General features: G+C 45.1%; 1 protein-coding gene across 1 annotated transcript in view; it reads right to left on the bottom strand.

The window, feature by feature from the left end:
* The window catches only part of LOC135558376 (activated CDC42 kinase 1-like), a 130,606-nt gene that overhangs the window by 108,698 nt on the left and 3,110 nt on the right, over window positions 1-18,798 (bottom strand). Inside the window, exon 2 of the mRNA XM_064992135.1 lies at window positions 7,949-8,282. The gene's annotated coding sequence lies outside the window, so the exon portion shown is untranslated. The remainder of the gene's footprint in view (window positions 1-7,948; window positions 8,283-18,798) is intronic.

The following is an 18,798-nucleotide window of genomic DNA, read 5'->3' as shown; positions in this document are numbered from 1 at the left end:
CCACCATTGTTCCTGTTCATAAGAAAGCTAAGGTAACTGAGCTAAACGACTACCGCCCCGTAGCACTCACTTCCGTCATCATGAAGTGCTTTGAGAGACTAGTCAAGGACCATATCACCTCCACCCTACATGACACCCTAGACCCACTCCAATTTGCTTACCGCCCCAACAGGTCCACAGATGATGCAATCGTAACCACACTGCACACTTCCCTAACCCATCTGGACAAGAGGAATACCTATGTGAGAATGCTGTTCATCGACTACAGCTCAGCATTTAACACCATAGTACGCTCCAAACTCGTCATCAAGCTCGAGACCCTGGGTCTCGACCCCGCCCTTTGCAACTGGGTACTGGACTTCCTGACGGGCCACCGCCAGGTGGTGAGGGTAGGTAAGAACATCTCCATCCCGCTGATCCTCAACACTGGGGCACCACAAGGGTACGTTCTGAGCCCTCTTCTGTACTCCCTGTTCACCCACGACTGCATGGCCATGCACGCCTCCAACTAAATCATCAAGTTTGCAGACAACACTACAGTGGTAGGCTTGATTACCAACAACGACGAGGCGGCCTACAGGGAGGGGTTGAGGGCCCTCAGAGTGTGGTTTCAGGAAAATAACCTCACACTCAACGTCAACAAAACCAGATGATCGTGGACTTCAGGAAACAGCAGAGGGAGCACCCCCCTATCCACATCAACGGGACAGTAGTGGAGAGGGTAGTAAGTTTTAAGTTCCTCGGCGTACACATCACGGACAAACTGAATTGGTCCACCCACACAGACAGCGTGGTGAAGAAGGTGCAGCAGCACCTCTTCAACATTAGGAGGCTGAAGAAATTTGGCATGTCACCAAAAGCACTCAAACTTCTACAGATGCACAATCGAGAGCATCCTGTCGAGCTGTATCACCGCCTTGTACGGCAACTGCTCCGCCCAAAAATGTATGTAAAAATGTATCACTAGTCACTTTAAACAATGCCACGTAATATAATGTTTACATACCCTACATTACTCATCTCTTATGGATATACTGTACTCGATACCATCTACTGCATCTTGCCTATGCCGTTCTGTACCATCACTCATTCATATATCTTTATGTACATATTCTTCATTCCTTTACACTTGTGTGTATAAGGTAGTTGTTGTGAAATTTTTAGGTTAGATTACTCGTTGGTTATTACTGCATTGTCGGAACTAGAAGCACAAGCATTTCACAACACTCGCATTAACATCTGCTAACCATGTGTATGTGACAAATGAAATTTGGTTTGATTTATTACCTCTATATTTCCCTCACCTGTCTGTTACCTTGGTCTCTCTCTATTCCCTCTCACTCTCTTTTCCCTCTCCCTCTCCATATTACCTCTCCGCATTACCTCTCTGCATTACCTCTCCCTCTCCGTATTACCTCTCGCCTCTCCGTATTACCTCTCCGCATTACCTCTCCCTCCGTATTACCTCTCCGTATTACCTCTCCGTATTACCTCTCCGTCTCCGTATGACCTCTCCCTCTCCGTATTACCTCTCCCTCTCCGTATTACCTCTCCGTATTACCTCTCCCTCTCTGTATTACCTCTCCGTATTACCTCTCCCTCTCCGTATTACCTCTCCCTCTCTGTATTACCTCTCCCTCTCCGTATTACCTCTCCCTCTCCGTATTACCTCTCCGTATTACCTCTCCCTCTCCGTATTACCTCTCCGTATTACCTCTCCCTCTCCGTATTACCTCTCCCTCTCTGTATTACCTCTCCCTCTCTGTATTACCTCTCCCTCTCCGTATTACCTCTCCGTATTACCTCTCCCTCTCCGTATTACCTCTCCCTCTCTGTATTACCTCTCCCTCTCCGTATTACCTCACCGTATTACCTCTCCCTCTCCGTATTACCTCTCCCTCTCCGTATTACCTCTCCCTCTCCGTATTACCTCTCCCTCTCCGTATTACCTCTCCCTCTCCGTATTACCTCACCGTATTACCTCTCCCTCTCCGTATTACCTCTCCCTCTCCGTATTACCTCTCCGTATTACCTCTCCCTCTCCGTATTACCTCTCCCTCTCCGTATTACCTCTCCGTATTACCTCTCCCTCTCCGTATTACCTCTCCCTCTCTGTATTACCTCTCCCTCTCTGTATTACCTCTCCCTCTCTGTATTACCTCTCCCTCTCCGTATTACCTCACCGTATTACCTCTCCCTCTCCGTATTACCTCTCCCTCTCCGTATTACCTCTCCCTCTCCGTATTACCTCTCCCTCTCCGTATTACCTCTCCCTATTACCTCTCCAAATTACCTCTCCCTCTCCGTATTACCTCTCCAAATTACCTCTCCCTCTCCATATTACCTCTCCGTATTACCTCTCCGTATTACCTCTCACATCTCCGTATTACCTCTCACATCTCCGTATTATCTCCTACCTCTCCGTATTACCTCTCCGTATTACCTCTCCATATTACCTCTCCATATTACCTCTCCATATTACCTCTCACCTCTCCGTATTACCTCTCCCTCTCCGTATTACCTCTCACCTCTCCGTATTACCTCTCCCTCTCCGTATTACCTCTCCGTATTACCTCTCACCTCTACATATTACCTCTCCATATTACCGCTCTGCTTTACCTCTTCCTCTCCACATTACCTCTCCCTCTCTGCATTACCTCTCCCGCTCCGTATTACCTCTCCCGCTCCGTATTACATCTCTGCATTACCTCTCCCTCTCTGCATTACCTCTCCGCATTACCTCTCCCTCTCTGCATTGCCTCTCCGTATTACCTCTCCGCATTACCTCTCCCTCTCCTCTGTTGTATTCTATTAAAAACTCTACCCTTCTGTTATTACAGTCTCACTTTACACTCCCACTACTAGTACTTTTTCCTCTTGCCCTTCCACTCAGTCCTTAGTAATGTACTGTCCAGTAAACCAGGCCTGGATTGACCCCTATAACAGCCCTGATAATGGACACAGGGATTACAATCTCAACAGGGGAGTGACCAATTAATCAGAAGCTGTTGTTCTAGCACAGAGATAAGACCATAATTGTCAGAACACTTATAGTTTATTAGGATGTTACAAACTAGGATACCACAATAGGATACATTTTGGATAAACAAACTACAACTCACATGGACCTCAGCGTAAAACTATTTATCACACGCCAGCGCGCAGACATACACACACACGATGCTAGTGCGCACACAGACACACACACACACACACACACACACACACACACACACGAACAAAGTCTGAACATAAACTGCAAACGCATAAACACACCCACATCCCACACACACTGCCAGTCTCCTTCTCACCCACACACACCTCCTATGGTGCCCAGCCAGCCAGTCAGTCAGTCTCTGAACAGCAACAGTGAGCAGCAGACACCTGGCTGGCTGGTTGGCCTGTATCCTGTCTGTGGGTACTGAGAGGGACAGAGGACCTCCTGTGTAACCAAGCAGGGCCAGACTCACTGACTGCCTGACTCACTGACTCGCTGGCTGCCTGAATGGCTGACTGACTGACTGACTGACTGATTGCCTAAATGGCTGCCTGAATGGCTGACTGACTCTTACCTCATCAACTCACATGGCTCTGGACCCACCCCTGTCATGTAGATGTCTCACCAAAAGAGACAAAATAAACATTAGCTCTCACAGATATTCTGGGCTTTGCGGTCACAAGCCTGTTTTCACAAGGAAATGGTCAACCTGTGTGTGTGTGTGTGTGTGTGTGTGTGTGTGTGTGTGTGTGTGTGTGTGTGTGTGTGTGTGTGTGTGTGTGTGTGTGTGTGTGTGTGTGTGTGTGTGTGTGTGTGTGTGTGTGTGTGTGTGTGTGTGTGTGTGTGTGTGCGTGCGTGCGTGCGTGTGTGTGCATAGGAGTATGTGGTTGGGTGGCTGTGTAGAAACAGTAGAAAGTGCACTGTGTGTCCAACTTTGTTTTGGTCTTAATGCTAAGAAACCACAAAAGTCATGTCAAACTTAGCGGAACACAACACCGACAACATGTGGAAAATAACTCCAGCAGTCAGTCCTAGCAACTCCCAGTCAGTCCCAGTAACTCCCAGTCAGTCCCCGTAACTCCCAGTCAGTCCCAGCAACTCCCAGTCAGTCCCAGTAACTCCCAGTCAGTCCCAGTAACTCCCAGTCAGTCCCAGTAACTCCCAGTCAGTCCCCGTAACTCCCAGTCAGTCCCAGTAACTCCCAGTCAGTCCCCGTAACTCCCAGTCAGTCCCCGTAACTCCCAGTCAGTCCCAGTAACTCCCAGTCAGTCCCAGTAACTCCCAGTCAGTCCCAGCAACTCCCAGTCAGTCCCAGTAACTCCCAGTCAGTCCCCGTAACTCCCAGTCAGTCCCCGTAACTCCCAGTCAGTCCCCGTAACTCCCAGTCAGTCCCCGTAACTCCCAGTCAGTCCCAGCAACTCCCAGTCAGTCCCAGCAACTCCCAGTCAGTCCCAGTAACTCCAGCAGTCAGTCCCAGCAACTCCCAGTCAGTCCCAGTAACTCCAGCAGTCAGTCCCCGTAACTCCCAGTCAGTCCCAGTCAGTCCCAGTAACTCCCAGTCAGTCCCAGTAACTCCCAGTCAGTCCCAGTAACTCCAGCAGTCAGTCCCAGCAACTCCCAGTCAGTCCCAGTAACTCCAGCAGTCAGTCCCCGTAACTCCCAGTCAGTCCCCGTAACTCCAGCAGTCAGTCCCAGTAACTCCCAGTCAGTCCCAGTAACTCCAGCAGTCAGTCCCAGTAACTCCAGCAGTCAGTCCCCGTAACTCCAGCAGTCAGTCCCCGTAACTCCAGCAGTCAGTCCCCGTAACTCCCAGTCAGTCCCAGTAACTCCCAGTCAGTCCCAGTAACTCCCAGTCAGTCCCCGTAACTCCCAGTCAGTTCCTGTAACTCCCAGTCAGTCCCAGTAACTCCCAGTCAGTCAGTCCCCGTAACTCCCAGTCAGTCCCAGTAACTCCCAGTCAGTCCCCGTAACTCCCAGTCAGTTCCTGTAACTCCCAGTCAGTCCCAGTAACTCCCAGTCAGTCCCCGTAACTCCCAGTCAGTCCCCGTAACTCCCAGTCAGTCCCAGTAACTCCAGCAGTCAGTCCCAGTAACTCCCAGTCAGTCCCAGTAACTCCAGCAGTCAGTCCCAGTAACTCCCAGTCAGTCCCAGTAACTCCCAGTCAGTCCCAGTAACTCCAGCAGTCAGTCCCAGTAACTCCAGCAGTCAGTCCCAGTAACTCCCAGTGAGTCCCAGTAACTCCCAGTCAGTCCCCGTAACTCCCAGTCAGTCCCCGTAACTCCCAGTCAGTCCCAGTAACTCCCAGTCAGTCCCAGTAACTCCCAGTCAGTCCCAGTAACTCCCAGTCAGTCCCAGTCACTCCCAGTCAGTCCCAGTAACTCCCAGTCAGTCCCAGCAACTCCCAGTCAGTCCCAGTAACTCCAGCAGTCAGTTCCAGTAACTCCCAGTCAGTCCCCGTAACTCCCAGTCAGTTCCAGTCACTCCCAATTGGTCCCAGTAACTCCCAGTCGGTCCCAGTCACTCCCAGTCACTCCCAGTCAGACAACCTGTGTGACCATGACTAACATCATGCAAAGGTTTCCTACGTAGCTAACTAACCCTGTTTAAGGGAATCAATACTCTACATATTTGTCCCCAATACTCTAGGTGACCAGTTTTGATAGCCTTTAGCCGTACCCTCATCCTACTCCTCCTCTGTTCCTCGGGTGATGTGGAGGTGAACCCAGACTCTGCGTGTCCCCAGGCACCCTCATTTGTTGACTTCTATGATCGAAAAAGCCTTGGTTTCATGCATGTCAACATCAGAAGCATTGTCCCTAAGTTTGTTTTACTCACTGCTTTAGCACACTCCGCCAACCCTGATGTCCTTCCTGGCTTAGGAAGGCCACCAACAATTCTGAGATTTCCATACCCAACTACAACATTTTCCGTCAAGACATAACTGCTAAAGGGGGAGATAGCCTGCAAAGTTCTGTCATACTTTCCAGGTCTATACCCAAACAAGTTGAACTTCTAATTTTAAAAATGAACCTCTCCAGAAATAAGTCTCTCACTTTTTCCGCCTGCTATCAACCCCCCGACCTCCCAGCTGTGCCCCGGGCACCATTTGTGAATTGATCGCCCCCCATCTGGCTTCAGAGTTCGTTCTGTTAGGTGACCTAAACTGGGATATGCTTAACATCCCGGCAGTCCTACAATCAAAGCTAGATGCCCTCAATCTCACACAAATCATCAAGGAACCCACCAGGTACAACCCTAAATCCGTAAACATGGGCACCCTCATAGATATTATCCTGACCAACTTGCCCTCCAAATACACCTCTGCTGTTTTTTGATGAAGTCTTCAAAGGCCAAGATAATAAACAGATTCGAATCCCACCGTACATTCTCCGCTGTGCAATCTGGTTTCCGAGTCGGTCACGGGTGCACCTTAGCCAGAATGTATTTGTTCTACTGTGTCATTGACTTGTTTATTGTGTTATTGGCTTGTTTATTGTTTACTCCATGTCTAACTCTGTGTTGTCTGTGTCACACTGCTTTGCTTAATCTTGGCCAGGTTGCAGTTGCAAATGAGAACTTGTTCTCAACTAGCCTGCCTGGTTAAATAAAGGTAAAATAAAAAATAAAAAATAATAAACATTCAAAACAGCACCGTAACTCAGGATCTCACTTGCTCATTCCCTCCTCCAATCAGAGCCAGACTGATTTCATTTCCTGTATGCATTGCTGAGATACTATGGACATAATAAGCACAGCTTTGACATTGAAGGTAAATCAGATCTCATTCCTGTATTGCATTTGGCCAGACTCTACATTCAGACTCCATTTGGCCAGACTATACATTCAGACTCCATTTGGCCAGACTATACATTCAGACTCTACATTCAGACTCTACATTCAGACTCTACATTCAGACTCTACATTCAGACTCTACATTCAGACTCCATTTGGCCAGACTATACATTCAGACTCTACATTCAGACTCTACATTCAGACTCTACATTCAGACTCTACATTCAGACTCTACATTCAGACTCTACATTCAGACTCTACATTCAGACTCTACATTCAGACTCTACATTCAGACTCTACATTCAGACTCTACATTCAGACTCCATTTGGCCAGACTCTACATTCAGACTCTACATTCAGACTCTACATTCAGACTCCATTTGGCCAGACTATACATTCAGACTATACATTCAGACTCTACATTCAGACTCTACATTCAGACTCTACATTCAGACTCTACATTCAGACTCTACATTCAGACTCTACATTCAGACTCCATTTGGCCAGACTCTACATTCAGACTCTACATTCAGACTCTACATTCAGACTCTACATTCAGACTCCATTTGGCCAGACTCTACATTCAGACTCCATTTGGCCAGACTATACATTCAGACTCTACATTCAGACTCTACATTCAGACTCTACATTCAGACTCCATTTGGCCAGACTCTACATTCAGACTCCATTTGGCCAGACTATACATTCAGACTCTACATTCAGACTCTACATTCAGACTCTACATTCAGACTCTACATTCAGACTCTACATTCAGACTCTACATTCAGACTCTACATTCAGACTCTACATTCAGACTCTACATTCAGACTCCATTTGGCCAGACTCTACATTCAGACTCCATTTGGCCAGACTCTACATTCAGACTCTACATTCAGACTCCATTTGGCCAGACTCTACATTCAGACTCCATTTGGCCAGACTCTACATTCAGACTCCATTTGGCCAGACTCTACATTCAGACTCCATTTGGCCAGACTCTACATTCAAACTCCATTTGGCCAAACACTACATTCAGACTCTACATTCAGACTCCATTTGCCAGATCAGCAACTTGCCTGACACACCCATTCGTTCAAACTAATAAACATTTTTACCAAAGTGTACATACTATACACACACACACATCCAAAGTCTTACCTGCTAGCTGTTGGGTTGCTATCTGAAGACAGAGCGCAGGTGTCCTTCTGTCTGTCGACCCTCGGCCTCTATCTGGGGACAAGCCTACTCTCGGGGACAGTAGAGACGAGGTCTAGTGGTCGTTGGTTGTGTATGGGGGGGAAGGTCAGAGGTCACCCACGGACTGGTTGGCGGCAGGCCCCAGTCCGTGGCGAGGCACAGCTCTGGCTAGGAGTCCATCATGGTGCTGCGATGTTGTGTGGAAAGGTCAGCTGGTCACATGGTCCCGTACATCCCCGTCCATGGAAAACCACACACGACAACACACACCCAGGGGTCTGTTTCTGGAAACTGCCTGGGGGGGGAAAGGCCTCAGAATCAGCGAAATACCAATGAATGTCGACCTACAGCCTTATTTACTGGAAGTTGTACTGAAGGCTCCTCCTACTTGATGAAGGATACTGTACAACATCGATACCAACTATGACTGGGAATTGCCAAGGACTTCACGATATCATATTATCACGATACTGGGGTGCAGATACGATATGTAGTGTGATTCTCACGATTCTATATGTAGTGTGATTCTCACGATTCTATACGTAGTGTGATTCTCATGATTCTACACGTAGTGTGATTCTCACGATTCTATACGTAGTGTGATTCTCACGATTCTATACGTAGTGTGATTCTCACGATTCTATACGTAGTGTGATTCTCACGATTCTATACGTAGTGTGATTCTCACGATTCTATACGTAGCGTGATTCTCATGATTCTATACGTAGTGTGATTCTCATGATTCTATACGTAGTGTGATTCTCACGATTCTATACGTAGTGTGATTCTCACGATTCTATACGTAGCGTGATTCACATGATTCTATACGTAGTGTGATTCTCACGATTCTATACGTAGCGTGATTCACATGATTCTATATGTAGTGTGATTCTCAATGTATTGTGATTCGATACTGTAATTTTATTGCGATTTGATGTTCCCGAACATATAACTCACTATATGTCTGCTGTAGAGAGACAAGAGAGAGCAGGAGAAAATCAGTTTTTGATCAGACAGAGAAGTAAAAGTGCTGAAAACATGTTGGCTCACTATTTAAAAAGAAGACAGATAGCAAAGTATATGTTGTGGAGCAGGTACAGTCAACCTGCACTAACTAATGCTTAGTAGCAAAAAAATATATTTGTTTTTACAAATCGATAGTAAGTATCGATAGAATATCATCCAAAATAATATTGTGATATATAACTGTATCGAGTTTTCCCTCCCATCACTAACTTTAGACCTACTTTGGCCTAAGATCAAAGCGGATAACGTGGGTTGTTGCAACATAGGCTCTCTTCAAGACTGGAAACAAAACCCTCTGTTTTCTATGCAAGCATAAAACCACAGTGATCATTACACCCTGATGAGTGATGGGGTCAGACTGAGCACACAGAGGTGGTCTAAACTGAGAGCTCAACAGGGGGCCAACTGCCAACTTCAACAAGCATCAATATCTAATGAGGTAAAAGATGGGGGGGGGGGGGACATTAGTAGGAATGTGTGACAGTGGGGGCTTAAGAATGCCCTCAAGAGTCCACCAGTCAGTCAGTCCACCAGCCAGTCAGTCAGTCCACCAGCAAGTCAGTCAGTCCACCAACCAGTCAGTCAGTCCACCAGCCAGTCAGTCAGTCAGTCAGTCCACCAGCCAGTCAGTCAGTTCACCAGTCAGTCAGTCCACCAGCCAGCCAGTCAGTCAGTCCACCAGCCAGTCAGTCCACCAGCTAGTCAGTCAGTCAGTCCACCAGTTAGTCAGTCAGTCAGTCCACCAGACAGTCAGTCAGTCAGTCAGTCAGTCAGCTCACCTGTCAGTTAGTCAGTCAGTCAGTTCACCTGTCAGTCAGTCAGTCAGTCCAACAGCCAGTCAGTCAGTCAGTCAGTCCACCAGACAGTCAGTCAGTCAGTCAGTCAGTCAGCTCACCTGTCAGTCAGTCAGTCAGTTCACCAGTTAGTCAGTCAGTCAGTTCAACAGCCAGTCAGTCAGTCAGTCAGTCAGTTCACCAGTCAGTCAGTCCACCAGTCAGTCAGTCAGTGTGTCAGTCCACCAGTCAGTCAGTCAGTGTGTCAGTCCACCAGTCAGTCAGTCAGTCAGTCAGTGTGTCAGTCCACCAGTCAGTCAGTCAGTCAGTCAGTTCACCAGTCAGTCAGTCAGTTCACCAGTCAGTCAGTCAGTCAGTTCACCAGTCAGTCAGTCAGTCAGTTCACCAGCCAGTCAGTCCACCAGCTAGTCAGTCAGTCAGTCCACCAGTTAGTCAGTCAGTCAGTCCACCAGTCAGTCAGTCAGTCAGTCAGTCAGTCAGTCAGTTCATCATGTATTAATGCTAGAGCTAACCATCACACCTGAGTTACTCTACAATAACACACCATGTATTAATGCTCGAGCTAACCATCACACCTGAGTTACTCTACAATAACACACCATGTATTAATGCTAGAGCTAACCATCACACCTGAGTTACTCTACAATAACACACCATGTATTAATGCTAGAGCTAACCATCACACCTGAGTTACTCTACAATAACACACCATGTATTAATGCTAGAGCTAACCATCACACCTGAGTTACTCTACAATAACACACCATGTATTAATGCTAGAGCTAACCATCACACCTGAGTTACTCTACAATAACACACCATGTATTAATGCTAGAGCTAACCATCACACCTGAGTTACTCTACAATAACACACCATGTATTAATGCTAGAGCTAACCATCACACCTGAGTTACTCTACAATAACACACCATGTATTAATGCTAGAGCTAACCATCACACCTGAGTTACTCTACAATAACACACCATGTATTAATGCTAGAGCTAACCATCACACCTGAGTTACTCTACAATAACACACCATGTATTAATGCTCGAGCTAACCATCACACCTGAGTTACTCTACAATAACACACCATGTATTAATGCTAGAGCTAACCATCACACCTGAGTTACTCTACAATAACACATCATGTATTAATGCTAGAGCTAACCATCACACCTGAGTTACTCTACAATAACACACCATGTATTAATGCTCGAGCTAACCATCACAACTGAGTTACTCTACAATAACACACCATGTATTAATGCTAGAGCTAACCATCACACCTGAGTTACTCTACAATAACACACCATGTATTAATGCTAGAGCTAACCATCACACCTGAGTTACTCTACAATAACACATCATGTATTAATGCTAGAGCTAACCATCACACCTGAGTTACTCTACAATAACACATCATGTATTAATGCTAGAGCTAACCATCACACCTGAGTTACTCTACAATAACACACCATGTATTAATGCTCGAGCTAACCATCACACCTGAGTTACTCTACAATAACACATCATGTATTAATGCTAGAGCTAACCATCACACCTGAGTTACTCTACAATAACACACCATGTATTAATGCTAGAGCTAACCATCACACCTGAGTTACTCTACAATAACACACCATGTATTAATGCTAGAGCTAACCATCACACCTGAGTTACTCTACAATAACACATCATGTATTAATGCTAGAGCTAACCATCACACCTGAGTTACTCTACAATAACACACCATGTATTAATGCTAGAGCTAACCATCACACCTGAGTTACTCTACAATAACACACCATGTATTAATGCTCGAGCTAACCATCACACCTGAGTTACTCTACAATAACACACCATGTATTAATGCTAGAGCTAACCATCACACCTGAGTTACTCTACAATAACACACCATGTATTAATGCTAGAGCTAACCATCACACCTGAGTTACTCTACAATAACACACCATGTATTAATGCTAGAGCTAACCATCACACCTGAGTTACTCTACAATAACACACCATGTATTAATGCTAGAGCTAACCATCAAACCTGAGTTACTCTACAATAACACACCATGTATTAATGCTAGAGCTAACCATCACACCTGAGTTACTCTACAATAACACACCATGTATTAATGCTCGAGCTAACCATCACACCTGAGTTACTCTACAATAACACACCATGTATTAATGCTCGAGCTAACCATCACACCTGAGTTACTCTACAATAACACACCATGTATTAATGCTCGAGCTAACCATCACACCTGAGTTACTCTACAATAACACACCATGTATTAATGCTCGAGCGAACCATCAGGTGTTTTTATGAGGACACGTGAGTGACACGTAGAGTGCGTGCTTGGGCGAGAGGCAGGTGATCATCTTTCTCTGGGCGGGCGTCCAGAAAACGGAATATACACACCAAGAGACATAAATTAACTGAGGGACGCACACACACACACACACACACACTATACACATAGGCGACTATACTATACCGAATTGAATTATAGTTACGCAATTCACTCAGTGGGCAATGGCTGGTGACGGTATCTGTAGAGTGTTCAGACAACAAAGTCTACCTAGACAGTCATCGATACAGATCAGTCCTTGTGCCTAGGCCTAATTTAGATGGTAAATGTTGACTGCTTGCACAATGTTTTACAGTATAAAAACGTGTCATTACCATTACCAGATCTGAATTGTCATTAAAAAAAAACAAACAGGCGATTTCCTTGTAACCCCATTGAGCCAGAATTGCACCGTAGCCGTGATATGAATGTGATCCAGTAACAAGACAGACGAAAAATGGAAGTGAACCAGTCAACCCAGTCGAGTCACTGCTGATTCACAGGTCAGCAGTGAGGCCTTTCATTGATGTGGCCATAATGAAATCATCTCACCACTGTTAAGAGAAACAAGGGCGATTGAATGGCCAATCTTTATTAATCATGAGCACTTGAACACAGACAACTGGCATTATTTCTTTGCACGATTGTCCCGAGGTGACGTTTCAGGTCAGTACGAATGGCAGTGACTGAGGGCTGAGTGATAAACAGTAACATGGTAGTGACTGAGGGCTGAGTGCTAAACAGTAACATGGTAGTGACTGAGGGCTGAGTGATAAACAGTAACATGGTAGTGACTGAGGGCTGAGTGATAAACAGTAACATGGTAGTGACTGAGGGCTGAGTGATAAACAGTAACATGGTAGTGACTGAGGGCTGAGTGATAAACAGTAACATGGTAGTGACTGAGGGCTGAGTGATAAACAGTAACATGGTAGTGACTGAGGGCTGAGTGATAAACAGTAACATGGTAGTGACTGAGGGCTTAGTGATAAACAGTAACATGGTAGTGACTGAGGGCTGAGTGATAAACAGTAACATGGTAGTGACTGAGGGCTGAGTGATAAACAGTAACATGGTAGTGACTGAGGGCTGAGTGATAAACAGTAACATGGTAGTGACTGAGGGCTGAGTGATAAACAGTAACATGGTAGTGACTGAGGGCTGAGTGATAAACAGTAACATGGTAGTGACTGAGGGCTGAGTGATAAACAGTAACATGTTAGTGACTGAGGGCTGAGTGATAAACAGTAACATGGTAGTGACTGAGGGCTGAGTGATAAACAGTAACATGGTAGTGACTGAGGGCTGAGTGATAAACAGTAACATGGTAGTGACTGAGGGCTGAGTGATAAACAGTAACATGGTAGTGACTGAGGGCTGAGTGATAAACAGTAACATGGTAGTGACTGAGGGCTGAGTGATAAACAGTAACATGGTAGTGACTGAGGGCTGAGTGATAAACAGTAACATGGTAGTGACTGAGGGCTGAGTGCTAAACAGTAACATGGTAGTGACTGAGGGCTGAGTGATAAACAGTAACATGGTAGTGACTGAGGGCTGAGTGATAAACAGTAACATGGTAGTGACTGAGGGCTGAGTGATAAACAGTAACATGGTAGTGACTGAGGGCTTAGTGATAAACAGTAACATGGTAGTGACTGAGGGCTGAGTGATAAACAGTAACATGGTAGTGACTGAGGGCTGAGTGATAAACAGTAACATGGTAGTGACTGAGGGCTGAGTGATAAACAGTAACATGGTAGTGACTGAGGGCTCAGTGATAAACAGTAACATGGTAGTGACTGAGGGCTGAGTGATAAACAGTAACATGGTAGTGACTGAGGGCTGAGTGATGTAACAAGCAGAGGTCAACCGATTAATCGGAATGGCCGATTAATTAGGGCCGATTTCAAGGTTTCATAACAATCGGTAATCGACATGTTTGGACACTGATCATGACCGATTACATTGCACTCCACGAGGAGACTGTGTGGCAGGCTGACTACCTGTTACACGAGGGCAGCAAGAAGCCAAGGCAAGTTGCTAGCTGGCATTAAACATATCTTATAAAAAACTATCAATCTTAACATAATCACTACACATGGTTAATGATATTACTAGTTTAACTAGCTTGTCCTGCGTTGCATATAATCGATGCAGTGCCTGTTAATTTATCATTGAATCATAGCCTACTTTGCCAAACGGGTGATTTACCAAGCGCATTTGCGAAAAAAGCACTGTCGTTGAACCAATGTGTACCTAACCATAAACATCAACACCTTTCTTAAAAACCAATACTCAAGTATATATTTTTAAACCTGCATATTTAGTTAATATTGCCTGCTAACAAGAATTTCTTTTTACTAGGGAAATTGTGTCACTTCTCTTGCGTTCTGTGCAACAGAGTCAGGATATATACAGCAGTTTGGGCCTCCTGGCTCGTTGCAAACTGTGTGAAGAATTTCTTCCTTACAAAGACAGCCAACTTCGCCAAACGGGGGATGATTTAACAAAAGCAAATTTGCGAAAAAAGCATAATCGTTGGACGAATGTACCTAACCATAAACACTAATGTTCCTAACCATAAACACCAATGTACCTACCATAAACACCAATGTGCCTAACCATAAACACCAATGTACCTAACCATAAACACCAATGTACCTAACCATAAACACCAATGTACCTAACCATAAACACCAATGTACCTAACCATAAACATCAATGTACCTAACCATAAACACCAATGTACCTAACCATAAACACCAATGTACCTAACCATAAACATCAATGTTCCTAACCATAAACACCAATGTACCTACCATAAACACCAATGTACCTAACCATAAACACCAATGTGCCTAACCCTAAACACCAATGTACCTAACCATAAACCTCAATGTACCTAACCATAAACCTCAATGTACCTAACCATAAACATCAATGTACCTAACCATAAACATCAATGTACCTAACCATAAACACCAATGTACCTAACCATAAACATCAATGTACCTAACCATAAACATCAATGTACCTAACCATAAACATCAATGTACCTAACCATAAACATCAATGGCTTTCTTAAAATCAATACACAGAAGTATATATTTTTAAACCTGCATATTTAGTTAAAAGAAATCCAGATTTGCAGGCAATATTAAACTTGGGAAATTGTGTCACTTCTTTTGCATTCATTGCACGCAGAGTCAGCGTATATGCAACCATTTGGGCCGCCTGGCTCGTTGCGCAAATTATTTGCCGGAATGTTACGTAATCATGACATAACATTGAAGGTTGTGCAATGTAACAGGAATATATAGACTTAAGGATGCCACCCATTAAATTAAAATACGGAACGGTTCCGTATGTCACTGAAAGAATAAACGTTTTGTTTTCAAAATGTTAGTTTCTGGATTTGACCATATTAATGACCTAAGGCTCATATTTCGGTGTGTTATTATATTATAATTAAGTCTATGATTTGAGAGAGCAGTCTGACTGAACGGTGGTAGGCACCAGCAGGCTCGTAAGCATTCATTCAAACAGCACTTTACTGCGTTTGCCAGCAGCTCTTCGCAATGCTTCAAGCACAGCGCTGTTTATGACTTCAAGCCCATCAACTCCCGAGATTAGGCTGGCAATACTAAAGTACCTATTAGAACATCCAATAGTCAAAGGTATATGAAATGCAAATGGTATAGAGAGAAATAGTCCAAAAATAACTACAACCTAAAACTTCTTACCTGGGAATATTGAAGACTCATATTAAAAAGGAACCTGTGTGTAGTACAAAGCACAGGCCTAGTTAGATCCCACTGATTGAAAATTCACAGTTTTCTTTAACTTTCTTTAAAATGAAGGCTTGCAATGCAATTGAGAACGCACTTTCATCCACACCATACTGTATTTCAATAGACGACACTGTAAAGAATATTCCTTCATAGTATAGGACCATCAGTCAAACTAAGGCATAAGGTGTCCAAAGGTCAAAGCAGGACATTTGATACAGTACTACAGGGACCAATGTTTTCTCTATACACTGGAGGGGGTGGATGGTATTATGGTGAAAACTGGGTGGGTTTGTAATTCAATTCTCTCTAAGGAACAATGAGACAGTGCGGTGAATCCTGTTCTCACACTTATTCACACAGCCGAACCCCCCCCCCCCCCCTCCTCCCGTTCGGAACCTATCCTCAGAAACTGAAAAACACTTGGTTGCCTCGGGTAGAAACCTGATGTGCTGTAGTGTCTCCTATGACTGAATTAGTTGACTCAGTTACCCTGTTCTTACGGAAAGCAGAATTCTCTAAGTTTGCCATTCCTGATAAAGCTGCCTATTTTGTGATTGTTGGGCCTTTGTACAGTTCATTGCTTGGCCTATTCCCAGTTGAGATAAGCGTGAGGAACTCAGACTTTCATGTGAATCATTAATTGATGTGAAATGGAAGACATCGGGCCTACCGAGTGGTGCAGTGGTCTAAGGCACTGCATCGCAGTGCTAGCTGTGCCACTAGAGATTCTGGGTTCGAGTCCAGGCTCTGTTGCAGCTGGCCGCGACCGGGAGACCCATGGAGCGGCGCACCATTGGCCCAGCGTCGTCCGGGTTACGGGAGGGTTTGGCCGGCAGGGATGTCCTTGTGCCATCACGCACTAGCGACTCCTGTGGCGGGCCGGGCACAACGCACGCTGACACGGTCGCCAGGTGTACAGCGTGGCTTGCGGCTTGCTTCTGGGTCAAGAAGCAGTGCGGCTTGGTTGGGTTATGAAACGGAGGACGCACGGCTCTCGAACTTCACCTCTCCCGAGTCCGTATGAGAGTTTCAGCGATGAGACAAAACTGTAACTACCAATTGGATACCACGAAATTGGGGAGAAAACGGGGTAAGAAAAAAAAAATGGAAAACATTGAAACAAGACCAATTGACCTGAGAGTTCTAGTGACACTGTCTCTCCAGAATGGTGGTGTCCAGTAATGGCCCTGGTCTTTGTCCAATCAAACCCTGGCCCTGGTCTTTGTCCAATCAAACCCTGGCCCTGGTCTTTGTCCAATCAAACCCTTTGCGAGAGAACAGGATGTGTCTGGGCCCACCAGTGTATTGTATTACTGTGATCAAAGCTCTGTGTTGACACAGTCCTCCATTAGTCAAGTTGTTTGTGGCTGGAGTGCAGTTTCTATGTGCTGCAGCCGTTTCCCATAGCCTTCTGTAGCGGTAAGATCATCGTTAGAACCATCTTACGATGTATCTTTAGTAGCCAAGCTGTTTCCCCCAAAACCATCATTACAAAACGCTTGTTATTTACCGACTGCCTCGTACCTTCTACGAGAAGTCTTTTTCCAAAATGTGTGGCTCCCGATTGGCGCAGCGGTCTAAGGCACTGCATCTCAGTGCTTGAGGCATCACTACAGACACCCTGGTTCGATTCCAGGCTGTATCACAACCGACCGTGATTGGGAGTCCCATAGGGCGGCGCACAATTGACCCAGCTTCGTCCAAGTTTGGCCCAGGGTAGGCCGTCATTGTAAATAAGAATTTGTTCTTGACTGGACTTGCCTAGCTTAAATAAAAGGGTAAAACATGTTTTTTTTACAAAAAGAACCGCTAAGTACGTCAGCCCAGTCAAAACTGTTCGCTGCTCTGGCCCCCCAATGGTGGAACAAACTCCCTCACGACGCCAGGACAGCGGAGTCAATCACCACCTTCCGGAGACACCTGAAACCCCACCTCTTCAAGGAATACCTAGGATAGGATAAGTAATCCTTCTCACCCCCCCCCCCTTAATGACTTAGATGCACTATTGTAAAGTGGCTGTTCCACTGGATGTCAGAAGGTGAATTCACCAATTTGTAAGTCGCTCTGGATAAGAGCGTCTGCTAAATGACTTAAATGTAATGTAAATGTTATATGCATTTTCTGGCTCAATGTGTTTCATGATGTGTGACAATGTGTTCCCAATCTGTGATTTACTGCATTATTATAGGGTAAGCGTCATAAGTCGCCTCAATATTTGCAGCCATAAGGTGATAATATCTCTCTATGAGCTGATCCGTCGTCAGTATTGTGGAAAAATTCTAATGTTAAGGTAAGATTTGAATTGAGAAAGCTGATCTGAGGGCAGCACTGCTTTTCTTTCGATCCCATCGGTATCGGCACATGGTTTACCGACGCACTCGGCGAACGTTCTCTCTACCATTCCATTCCACTGTACTGTATTTCCATATATAAGTTTACATTTAATTCAGTTTGTGTTACTTTGGCTTTTTGCAGCACACAGAAACAAATTCACAGACGACCACCACAACAAAACAAGCAGCAAAATCCTCAAAAGTTGTTGTAAGAACGCACACTGTCAACAGAGATTGGTGCTTATTATCGGATGTATTTGGTTATGAAATCCAATTTTTGGGGGGCTATAATGTTAATGATATGTTAGAGAAAGGCGCCACTTAAAGATTCAGAACATGAAAAATCATATTTGTCTTGGTAAAACGTATTTTATAACATAACGAAGTGAAATTTCTTCACCAAAATGCATTTTAACCCACTCTGGGTAAAGTGGGTAAACACCCTACCTACTTTTTTGATTCTTATACTTTCCAAGTGGGAAACTCATCCATCGACA

Source organism: Oncorhynchus masou, chromosome 17 (genome assembly GCF_036934945.1).
Source record: "Oncorhynchus masou masou isolate Uvic2021 chromosome 17, UVic_Omas_1.1, whole genome shotgun sequence".
In the NCBI taxonomy this organism is placed as follows: Eukaryota; Metazoa; Chordata; class Actinopteri; order Salmoniformes; family Salmonidae; genus Oncorhynchus; species Oncorhynchus masou.
Note: the sequence above shows the minus strand (reverse complement) of the source record. Positions and strands in the feature narration are given on the sequence as shown.